Consider the following 12,339-nt stretch of genomic DNA (forward strand, 5'->3'; position numbering starts at 1 on the left):
AACCCTTGAACCAACCCAATTGTATATATATATATATATGATTATTTTTTATGTTCATTCAGTTGGATATTTGTGAAGAAGTTCATTTCTATTGTGCTGTGTGATGCTGAATGTTCATTCTGTAGCTGAAGACACCATTACTAGGGCGGGAATGATATAGGCTAACTGTTATCCGTAATTACGGTAAAATCCATCCTTTATGCCCGCCCTCTCCCCCCCGGCCTATCTGTTCATCTTTGCTCCCACCGTGCTTGACCGAGAAACCAGAAAGAAGGAGGAGAAAAGGTGGATAAAGTGAAGAAAATAAATACGTTGGGAAGGGACAGGGAATACGAGACGTATAGGTAAGTAAAATAAAACATACAAGCGGATTGATGGGATCATTTGACAGTTTTACTTTAGTTCGCAAACCGCAGCGTCGGCAAGGAGTGGTCAACTGGGGCACAGATCACGACTTTTCCACTGCCCGTGTGAGTGATTGTGGTTAAAACGCCCAAATTCCGCTCAGCACGGATAGCCAGCTTTACGCCTGTCTAGTAGGCCAGTGTCTCCACCATAAGTAGAGGTGGAGGACCTGTTATCTAGCTACCAAATATTTTAACAAGCGCAGAAGGTTTGTTTAAATTGAAACACAAGACTCTTCGCTGTGTTAGCAACTAACGTTAGCTAGCTTGCGCTATTGTAGCTACGTCAAGCTAACTAGCGCGGCTACGCGCAAAGAAATGGTTAGCCAAACAAGCTAGCTAACTGGTCAAGCAACCAAAACTAGCCGAGAGTTTTAGAAACATGCTGCACCCTTGCAATTCAAAACTGACCAGCTAACTAACGTTTCCATTGTTTTGTTAGCTAGTTGAAATTGCAGCTAAATTAGCTAGCTAGCCACCGTTGAATATGCCATGCATCGATTGATCTTTTGTTTGAATTTTACATTATCCTTGCTTCAATCGACCTCAGTCAAATTAGAATTTGAGCAAAATAACATCTTTAGCTAGCAGTTTAGCATGATTCTTCGTAGGAATGTGCTTTCTGGTTAATGTTAGGGAGGGTAAAATAAACATTAATTTTAGAACTATCAATGATACAACAGACTCTCAGAAGCACTTTGTTTAATGTCTGTAGGCCTTACCATTGCTGACAAATTACAATTTGTGTGTCCGAATTCTGGGTCAAAAGGTCGCGGGAGATAATGCACAGGTCACGATGGCAAAGCCTTTTCCAAAAATTGCACCAAAATTACAGGTGGACTCAAATGAATAAACAAACTCAAATATCTCAAGATATGAATGTCCTATCAACATTACATTTTCAAGGGGTTATACAATAGTGAGCATGTTAAAATGAAATATAATTGTGTGTGTATATATATGTGTATATGCCAATTGTTTTTAATATGTGCATATTTCATGTTGTATGCAAGAAATCATTGATAAATGAATACCCCCCTCAAAGTTATTTATTTTGATGTACTAATGCAATTATGCTGTGTTCAAGTCATGTTGGAAATTTGGAAATGTCCGACTTGCTAACCTAGGAGGAAGAGTCTGATCCCAAGTTTCCCACTTGCATTCATTTGAATTCTGAGGTCTCATACAGGCAGATGTCATTACAGTAGGTGCATATCTTAAGTTCCATAGTGAACATGCAAACAATACAGGCCTATGGGCCAAGATGGCGAAGTAGTGCAGTTCTGTTTCTGTCGTGTGTCTGTAAATAGCCTGTAAATACCCAGTTTCTGACTTTGTTTTTTTTTACCCCATATGTAACTCTGTGTTGTTTTTATTGCACTACTTTGCTTTATCTTGGCCAGGTCGCAGTTGTAAATGAGAACCTGTTCTCAACTGGCTTACCTGGTTAAATAAAGGTGAAATAAATAAAAAATAAAAAATTAATATCAAACAAAAACAGAATGAGCATCTGTACTTTTCACACAACCAATGAACTGTGTGTGTGTTACATTATATACAGACTAATTGGTCAGAAGAGGTAGATGTGGCATCCAGACAAGCTAGGTACGTGTTAAAGGGAAATAAAAAAAAAAAAATTCTACTTCACATTCATAATCTCCAGCAGAACATCATTGTGAAAATGGCGGGTTTCTATGTTTTGTTGTAAAAAAGACAGAGGAAGATAACTGTTTCCAATGACATCAACCAATTAGTAGGCAATGCCTACTCATAATTGGTTAAAATCACACGATGCACACCGATGTCATTGTAAAAACGTAACTGCCTCTATCTTAATTTTTTTATACTACAGAACATAGAAACGCACACAATTTTCACATGTTGGGGTGGTGCTGGAGATGAATATGGAGCTGACATATTTTTAAATTTTTTTATTTATTTATTTCACCTTTATTTAACCAGGTAAGCCAGTTGAGAACAAGTTCTCATTTACAACTGCGACCTGGCCAAGAGAGAGCATTTTTTGAAATGTCCCTTTAAACATGGGGAGAATATCAAACAAAACAGAATGAGCATCTCTCACACAACAACCAATAGTGTGTGTGAGAGAGAGAGATGACATTTGATGGTTCCAATGTAGACTGCAATGAGAGTTTAAGCTCTGAGCATAATGATCATGGGCTCACATTACCTTGACATCTGTCCCACCTTTTACCCCTCCCTCACTTAGACTAGTGTGTGTGTTATACTTACAGTATAACAGATTAATTGGTCAAAAGAGAGGTAGAAGAGGCCACCCAGACGAACAAGATATGTTAAACATGGAGAGAATAAAGGTGTATTAATATCAAACATATCCCTGCCTACTACTTAATTTATTTCGTTTCTTTCTTTCTTTCTTTCGTGTGCTTCCAGGGCAACTCATTCGTTTGACTAGCTACTATGCAAGACTGAAATGTTTCACTTAGACAGCTAATTACATGCTTCACTGTGACGCCTTCGCTCATTAACCGGTAGCTTCTGTGTTCATATCTTTAGTACCTGAAGGGTGGTGAAAACAGCTCTATTTAAAACGAGGGGACCAACAAGCATACAGTGCTGACCACACCTGACATAGGTAAGGGTATTGCCGGTTGAGTTATACCATGTTTTCTCCCCATGTGAAGGATTATAAGATAAACCAAGGTCTGAACAAGTTCTCCCTCAACCATTTTTAGTTAGAGGTGTTGGCTATGACCATTTTTTGTTATTACCAGTTAGACAAAGAGTGAATGGTTGGACAATATATATACACTACCGGTCAAAAGTTTTAGAACACCTACTCATTCAAGGGTTTTTCTTTATTTTTACTATTTTCTACATAGTAGAATAATAGTGAAGACATCAAAACTATGAAATAACACATATGGAATCATGTAGTAACCAAAAACAAATCAAAATATATTTTATATTTGAGATTCTTCAAATAGCTACTCTTTGCCTTGATGACAGCTTTGCACACTCTTGGCATTCTCTCAACCAGCTTCATGAGGTAGTCACCTGGAATGCATTTCAATTAACAGGTGTGCCTTCTTAAAAGTAAATTTGTGGAATTTATTTCCTTCTTAATGCATTTGAGCCAATCAGTTGTGTTGTGACAAGGAAGGGAAGGGAAGGGGGGGGGGTATACAGAAGATAGCCCTATTTGGTAAAAGACCAAGTCCATATTATGGCAAGAACAGCTCAAATAAGCGAAGAGAAACCACAGTTCATCATTACTTTAAGACATGAAGGTCAGTCAATACTGAACATTTCAAGAACTTTGAAAGTTTCTTCAAGTGCAGTCGCAAAAACCATCAAGCGCTATGATGAAACTGGCTCTCATGAAGACCGCCACAGGAATGGAAGACCCAGAGTTACCTCTACTGCAGAGGATAAGTTCATTAGTTACCAGCCTCAGAAATTGCAGCCCAAATAAATGCTTCACAGAGTTCAAGTAACAGACACATCTCAACATCAACTATTCAGAGGAGCTTGAATCAGGCCTTCATGGTCGAATTGCTGCAAACAAACCACTACTTAAGGTCACCAATAAGAAGAAGAGACTTGCTTGGGCCAAGAAACACGAGCAATGGACATTAGACCGGTGGAAAAGTGTCCTTTGGTCTGGAGTCCAAATTAGAGATTTTTGGTTCCAACCGCCGTGTCTTTGTGAGACGCGGTGTGGGTGAATGGATAATCTCTGCATGTGTATTTCCCACCGTAAAGCATGGAGGAGGAGGTGTTATGGTGTGGGGGTGCTTTGTTGGTGACAATGTCTGTGATTTATTTAGAATTCAAGGCACACTTAACCAGCATGGCTACCACAGCATTCTGCAGCGATACACCATCACATCTGGTTTGGGCGTAGTGGGACTATCATTTGTTTTTCAACAGGACAATGACCCAACACACCTCCCTGTGTAAGGGCTATTTGACCAAGAAGGAGAGCGATGGAGTGCTGCATCAGATGACCTGGCCTCCACAATCCCCCGACCTCAACCAAATTGATATGGTTTGGGATGAGTTGGACCGCAGAGTGAAGGAAAAGCAGCTAACAAGTGCTCAGCATATGTGGGAACTCCTTCAAGACTGTTGGAAAAGCATTCCAGGTGAAGCTGGTTGAGAGAATGCCAAGAGTGTGCAAAGTTGTAATCAAGGCAAAGGGTGGCTATTTGAAGAATCTCAAATCTCAAATATATTTTAATTTGTTTAACACTTTTGTTTGGTTACTAGATGATTCCATATGGGTTATTTCATAGTTTTGATGTCATCACTCGTCTCATCACCCCCCCCCAAAAAAAAAAACAAAGAAATAGTGAATGGTTGCATATGATTGTGTGGGTGGGGTGGTCTTCAAGTTGAATTCCCCCACAGGTATTTTTCCCTGTCAGCTAACCTGTTGGGTGGGTCCTAAGTGCACTTGTTTTGTTAGGGAAAATGTTGGGTGGGGTTAACTGTCGACATGTGGCTTGAATAAGAAGGATTCAATCCGCTACTAGTTTGTAAATATTGACATTTGTATTTAATATCTAGCCGAGGAAGCCAGTTAAGTCACTGTGTGTGTTGCTTGTTCACGTGATGGGAGGTTGGATGTCATTTGGGTATCTGTCACCTGTGTGTGTGGGGTGCAGGTGTTCCTCGGTCTGTACAGTCAGTCAACAAGGGATCTCCCTGAGAGCTTCACTGTGATGCAGTGCAGGTAGGGAACAGGTGCTGCCTCTAACCCTGTGATAAACAGGGCTTCTGTGTTTGCGTGTGTGTAGAGGGCACCTGAGTGGGTGGGTGTACACTAACAAACTGTTTTAGTTGTTGTGAAGGTACTGAGATTGTTGAAATGCTACGTGCTGTGTTTGTGTGTCCAGACGAGGTGTGTAGCTGTTATGGCCTGTACCTCAGGCTAAGTTTGTGTATGTACACTGCACAATATTTTTGGGAGGTTGTGTGTGTGTGTGTGTGTGAGGGGAGGTAAGTGGATTAGCAGTCTAATGCCCCTATCTCATTACCAGCCACGTTCAATTAAACCAACGCAAATGACCTTACCCTGACTTATTGGCAAACACAGGTGCAAATGACAGAAGGGCACAGACTTGTATTATTTTATGTCACACTGCTCAATCGCTCTTTCTTCCTGGTCACTTGCTGGTGTTGCAGAGATGGTACAGTAGAGAACACGGAGTATAAAACGTTACATAGGGCTGTATTGTTTTTAGATGGTGTGTACAGCCCAGTGGAGGCTGCTGAGGGGATGACGGCTCATAATAATGGCTGGAATGGAGTGGATGGAATGGCATCAAACACATGGAAACCATGACATTGGTGGTTCCGCTCCAGCCATTACCACGAGACCGTTCTCCCCATTTAAGGTGCCACCAACCTCCTGTGGTACAGCGTGACGATGCTTGAAAGGGAAGCTGTATTCTCCAGACTAGGTTGAGTCACACTGACTGACTGCTGCAGAATCAGACAGGACGATATGACTCGTGGTGTGTGTACGAGCGCACAGATATTCTATGTCATTGACCCTAATGCCGGGTTCAAAACAACTGGGAACTTGGGGGAAAAACGAGCTCCGACTGGGGAAAAATCTATCTGAATGGTCATCCAACTCTGAAATTAGGGCCTCTTTCTAGAGCTCCGACTTTCCGACCTGAAGATCACTGACGTCATGATTTGACCTCGTATTTTTCTGAGTTCCCAGTTGTTTTGAACGCGGCACTCTGCTTTAGTATCTGCTGACCTGGTGACCTGGAGATGACGACATCACAACGCGGTCGGAGTAACGGTTGGCTGTTGCGGTCGCATCATATTTTTCTTTGTCTTATGGGTTTTATTGATTTTAGGTAACTTCCTCAACACGAGTGGGAGGCAGGTTAGGGGTGAAGGTGGAAGCCTCAACCATAAATGGAAGCGAAAAGAACAGTGACAGAAAGAAGTGTCAGTGAGAGAGCGAGGAAATGTTATACCTCATAGTCCAACCAAGGTTCCTGAAAACTGAGCTTGAAGAGCTGAATTGGGTGTGGAACAAAGGGTTGTGCGCACCCTGCTGCGTATCTCCAGTAAAGACCACCACTGCTGTAGAGGAAATGGTTTCTAGTGGTTTACCATACAGTGTGGTGGTGTAGCCTTGTCCTCACTCATCCATGATGGAGAATCCATAACATCCTGTTTTTCAGGAAGGGCCTGTGAAGTGAAGGGGGGGGTCAGCAATGTTTTCATTGTTCAACGAAACTCGCAGCTGACTTCCGATAGGCTTCAAGGCTAGAATATCGGACTATTTACTTGGGTAGCCCCCAGCCAAGAAATGTTAGGATTTAAGCTAATTTACTGCATTTCTATACAATTTAAAAAACTCTAAAATGCTGGTTGGAGAACAGCAAAAACAAGCAAAACAGCCATTATCACATTGTTTGCTGTAGCTTCAGTCACCTCAGTCGATCTACAAACACATTAACTCACATTAAAGGGGAACTGCACCCACTGATTTGGCCTTGTTTTTTTGGCTTGCTCCTCAGGAAATGCTGGTGGCCATGACAGAAGCCAAATGTGAGTTGGCTTGGGGGTGTGGCTTGATGTGGGTGATTCTTGGGTGTGTCCCTGCCCCCCCACTCAATTACAAAAATACATAAACTTCCTGCAGGTTGAGTTCAATAACTACAGACGTTTGGTGAGATGCCGGAGGAAGCTTTGAAAGGTAGCCTACAGAGTAATATGAGAAGAATGCAATTGCTGAATTTATGTAGATATTCTAAACTGAGTTAACTTTCAAATGTAGTAGCAGGACCATGTAGAATAAACAACCCTCTACATAATACCATAGAAGCAGTGTTCTGCTAATATAACAATGTGCGTCTTTGTCATTCCCAGCTGATACAGATATTGTGTCTAGCGACATTTTGTGTGGATGTATTGGGGCTACCTTGGCAAACATGTCAGTGGTCATACCTTCCTGTGTGGTGTCCCGTATACAACCACAGTTCTCTGATCCTGGTGCAGAATACACAGGGTTTCTCCCTCCCCATTTTAACTGATACCAATTCAATAATAAAAAAAGACAATACAAGTAAAAGTTGTCTAGTAAAATTGTAATGCTGAGTGCCAGGTCTCTCTCCATTCAGAGACATCAGTTTCAAGTCAGTCAGGACTTCATCACATCATCTTGGAAGTGTCCATGTGCTGGCTCCATACATGTTTCTGTGAACACATACACTCATAGTCATTGTTCTATTACCAATGGCAGTTAGGTCATATCTGACACATGAACAGGTATTTAATATCATCTGACACCCAAACAAGTACTATGTTTGAAGTTTGAACAGGTCAGATAAAACCTACCCAATTATGCTCAAATGACTGAGACTGCCGTCTGCCAATTTCTACAGATGGACTGGAGATGCTTTAGCCAGAGTTCATCAGTGACACATGGAATGAAAAGGGTGTTGCTATTACTGGACATTTGTGCTGTACTGTATTATTAGTAATCACCTCATTGTGGATATGTTGAGTTCCAGGTCTCTCTGCCTCTCCTGAATCTGTGAACACATACAGTCTCTGTTCTATTGTCAATGTCAGGATAGGTGATATCTGACACACAAACATATACTATGTTGAAGTTTGAACAAGTCAGACTTAACCTGCTTAATTCTGTTCTCCTCATCGATGACCGTTGGTGAGCAGGCAAGAGGTGAGGCTGGAGGTGAGGTCTTTGCCAGAGCCCCATTGATGGGCATAGCAGCGTAGATCAGCTCCTGGCCCCTCATCAAACATACTGGTTTGTCAAACAAATAAAAAATGGACACAACTAGACAGGGTAACTGACAAAGAACCCAGCTGATGCTACAAGGTAGAAGGACACCAAGGAGCACAGCTTTCAACATAAATCCTTCCTAAAGAGGAAGGTCTTTAGGCCTGTTTTTAAAGGAGCCCAGAGTCTGTGGTGCCTTCAGGTGGTCCGGGAGGGCATTCGAGGCAGGGGGAGCTAAAAGCCTTTTATTTTATTTAATTTTTTTAAACCACAGATGGTTTTTCAATACCGTCAATTCCATTGAAGCAATTTATTTTGAAGTTTTTCACACAAAGAAATGTGTGCCTACTTTTTAAGTAAATACCTGCAGTCAACTTGTGCAATACGTTAGGAGGTAAAGCAGATCGCGTTCTTCATTTCACCTGTCACATTATGAAGCTTACCGTAGTTCCCCAGAACAGTTGAGCCTGTCACGTGTTTTAGTAAACCGCACAACGGGGGAAAGCGGGAGCAGGGGTCACATTTGTTTGTTTTCTTTGCTACAATAGTGATCAGGGACGTGCAACTATAGTTTTTTTCACAGAAAAACATTAGTGCGACACATTTTGGCAGAAAATAGCTTCATTTTCATCAGATGGCAACAGAAGTGCAACGCTATTTTGCTGGCAGCCACACAAGTGAGTTTACAATGACAAAGCAAGGTATTTTGTTGCAAAACGATGCATGGCCATCATTTCTGTTTATCATAGAAATAATGTAGCGAGCTATATTCCCTAATGTTTAATCTTGCATTTTACCAGAGAAAAGTAGGCAAGAAAAGTACAGGGAAAAAAGTAGCTACATCAGTTAGACCATTGTATGCTGATAGAATGCCTTTTGTAAAATTCTTATCCGAGTGGAGTAGTGCAACTGAAGCACAAAATGTCTGATGCCGAGCAGAAATTACAATAAGAAGCATTTTAGATCTTTGTTTACAAAACGCAGCAAGATATTTCTTATGCGTTTTATCTTTTCCTGCGTGAGAAACGAAGAATTCTGCTTTAACGCGACACAATTTTAACTTGATAGTTATGTAAGTGGCTGAATTAATAAGGTGACGGGGCATCCTAGTGTTTTAACTTTCTGCTGTGTTTGAGAAGTCAAAGCCCGTTGGATGAGTTATCTGTACAGCTGCCACTGCTATCTTGATTTCCTTGCAGGTTTTTTCTCCTCTCCGTTCTAGGCTGTCTGCACCTCCATCTTCTCTGAGCAGAGCAGGCAGGCCTGTCGCCCTAGCGACTCGACACAGCGTGTACACATGCTGCTCCAGACCCAGTACTGTTCTTACTTCAGACAAGCACGCGTCAAAACGTTGTTCATTTGCACAATGTCTCTAGTTCACTTGTAAATGTCCAAACTCACCAAATATTGCATTCAGTATTTCCTACCTTGGGAAAGTATTCAGACCCCTTGACTTTTTCCACATTTTGTTAGGTTACAGCCTTATTCTAAAATTGATTAAATTCTTTTTTTCCCCTCATCAATCTACACATAATACCCCATAATGACAAAGCAAAAACAGGATTTTATAAAATGTTTGCTAATTTATTAAACATAAACGGAAATATCACATTACATAATTATTCAGACCTTTGTTAAAGCACCTTTGGCAGCAATTACAGCCTCAAATCTACTTGGGTATGACGCTACAAGCTTGGCACACCTGTATTTGGGGAGTTTCCCCATTCTTCTCTGCAGATCCTCTCAAGCTCTCAGGTTGGATGGAGAGCGTTGCTGCACAGCTATTTTCAGGTCTCTCCAGCGATGTTCGATTGGGTTTAAGCCCGGGCCCTGGCTGTGGCACTCCAAGGACATTCAGAAACTCCTGCGTTGTCTTGGCTGTGTGCTTAGGGTCGTTGTCCTGTTGGAAGGTGAAACTTCGCCCCTGTCTGAGGTCCTGAGTGTTCTGGAGCAGGTTTTCATCAAGGATCTCTCTGTACTTTGCTCTGTTCATTTTTGCCTCAATCCTGACTAGTCTCCCAGTCCCTGCCGCTGAAAAACATTCCCACAGCATGTTGCTGCCACCACCATGCTTTATCTTAGGGATGGTGCCAGGTTTCCTTCCAGAAGTGACTCTTGGCATTCAGGCCAAAGATTTCAATCTTGGTTTCATCAGACCAGAGAATCTTGTTTCTCATGGTCTGCGAGTCCTTTATGTGCATTTTGGCAAACTCCAAGCGGGCTGTCATGCCTTTTACTGAGGAGTGGCTTCTGTCTGGCCACTACCATAACGGCCTGATTGGTGGAGTGCTACAGAGATTGTTGTCCTTCTGGAAGGTTATCCCATCTCCACAGAGTAACTCTAGAGCTCTGTCAGAGTGACCATTGGGTTCTTGGTCACCTCCCTGACCAAGGCCCTTCTCCCCCGATTGCTCAGTTTGGCCAGCCGGCCAGCTCTAGGAAGAGTCTTGGTGGTTCCAAACCTTTTCTATTTAGGAATGATGGAGGCCACTGTGCTCTTGGGGACCTTCAATGCTGCAGACATTTTTTGGTACCCTTTCCCAGATCTGTGCCTCTGCACAATCCTGTATCGGAGCTCTACGGACTATTCCTTGACCTCATGGCTTGGTTTTTGCTCTGACATGCACTGTCAATTGTGGGACCTTATATAGACAGGTGTGTGCCTTTCCAAATCATGTCCAATCAATTGAATTTACCACAGGTGGACTCCAATCAAGTTGTAGAAACATCTCAAGGAGGATCAATGGAAACAGGATGCACCTGAGCTCCATTTCGAGTCTTATAGCAAAGGGTCTGAATACTTATGTATATCAGGTATTTCTGTTTATTTTTTATGAACTTGCAAACATTTCTAAAAACCTGTTTTTGTCATTATGTGGTACTGTGTAGATTGCTGAGGAAAATGTTTTATTTAACCCATTTTAGAATAAGGCTGTAACGTGGAAAAAGTTGAGGGGTCCGAATACGTTCCGAATGCACTGTATGTATAACTTTGAGCTGGATTGCCTGTCTTTGCAACTTGTTTGTTCTTTGTTTGCGATCGTTAGCATATTTAGCTAGCAGCCTCTATGGAAATTCGCTATTACTTGTGCTAATGTTGTTAGCATTCTGGTAATATTGAATGGTTCTCCCATCGATTGGGTTCCCGCCTATAAATACCTGGACATTTGGATTGACAAGGATTTAATGTTTAAAAAACAACAAACCGATGAGCTAGTTAAAAAGCTAAGATTTAAAGTGGCCTTCTATTTTAGAAAGAGATGTTGCCTCTCCCTAAACAGCAGGAAGCAAATTGTACAGTCAACGTTACTGCAAGTTCTTGACTATGGTGACACCATTTACCAGAATGCAGCAGCCACTACTCTTAAACCTTTGGATGCCGTCTACCTTAGCGCCCTTCGCTTTATCACAGATGACTTTTTTAATACTCATGACTGCATCCTGTATCAAAGGCTGGTTGTCATTAAAGTCCCAAAGATCACTTCACTGTTTATAAAAAGCTCTACTACACATGCTCCCGATTTACTTAACTTCGTTGTTGAAGTACACTGCCGGTCAAAGGTTTTAGAACACCTACTCATTCAAGGGTTTTTCTTTCCTTTTTTACTATTTTCTACATTGTAGAATAATAGTGAAGACATCAAAACTATGAAATAACACATATGGAATCATGTAGTAACCAAAAAACTGTTAAACAAATAAAAATATATTTTAGATTCTTCAAATAGCCACCCTTTGCCTTGATGACAGCTTTGCACACTCTTGGCATTCTCTCAACCAGCTTCACCGGGAATGCTTTTCCAACAGTCTTGGAAGGAGTTCCCACATGTTGAGTACTTGTTGGCTGCTTTTCCTTCACTCTGCGGTCCGACTCATCCCAAACCATCTCAATTTGGTTGAAGTCGGGGGATTGTGGAGGCCAGGTCATCTGATGCAGTACTCTCCTTCTTGGTAAAATATCCCTTACACAGCCTGGAGGTGTGTTGGGTCATTGTCCTGTTGAAAAACAAATGATAGTCCCACTAAGCCCAATCCAGATGGCAGAATGCTGTGGTAGCCATGCTGGTTAAGTGTGCCTTGAATTCTAAATAAATCACAGACAGTGTCACCAGCAAAACACCCCCACACCATAACACCTCCTTCTCCATGCTTTACGGTGGGAAATACACATGC

At 41.8% G+C, this 12,339-nt stretch overlaps 1 protein-coding gene across 7 annotated transcripts in view; it reads left to right on the forward strand.

Annotated features, from left to right (window-relative positions):
* The first annotated feature begins 225 nt into the window (after positions 1 to 225).
* LOC121533839 (catenin delta-1) overlaps positions 226 to 12,339 on the forward strand; it is a 34,327-nt gene continuing 22,213 nt past the window's right edge. For 6 of the 7 annotated variants that reach the window (XM_041840163.2, XM_041840129.2, XM_041840172.2 and 3 more), the window contains exons 1-2: positions 226 to 344; positions 2,943 to 3,021. The gene's annotated coding sequence lies outside the window, so the exon portion shown is untranslated. The remainder of the gene's footprint in view (positions 345 to 2,942; positions 3,022 to 12,339) is intronic. The other variant, XM_041840144.2, reaches the window with a different exon arrangement.

Source organism: Coregonus clupeaformis, chromosome 2, assembly GCF_020615455.1.
Source record: "Coregonus clupeaformis isolate EN_2021a chromosome 2, ASM2061545v1, whole genome shotgun sequence".
In the NCBI taxonomy this organism is placed as follows: domain Eukaryota; kingdom Metazoa; phylum Chordata; class Actinopteri; order Salmoniformes; family Salmonidae; genus Coregonus; species Coregonus clupeaformis.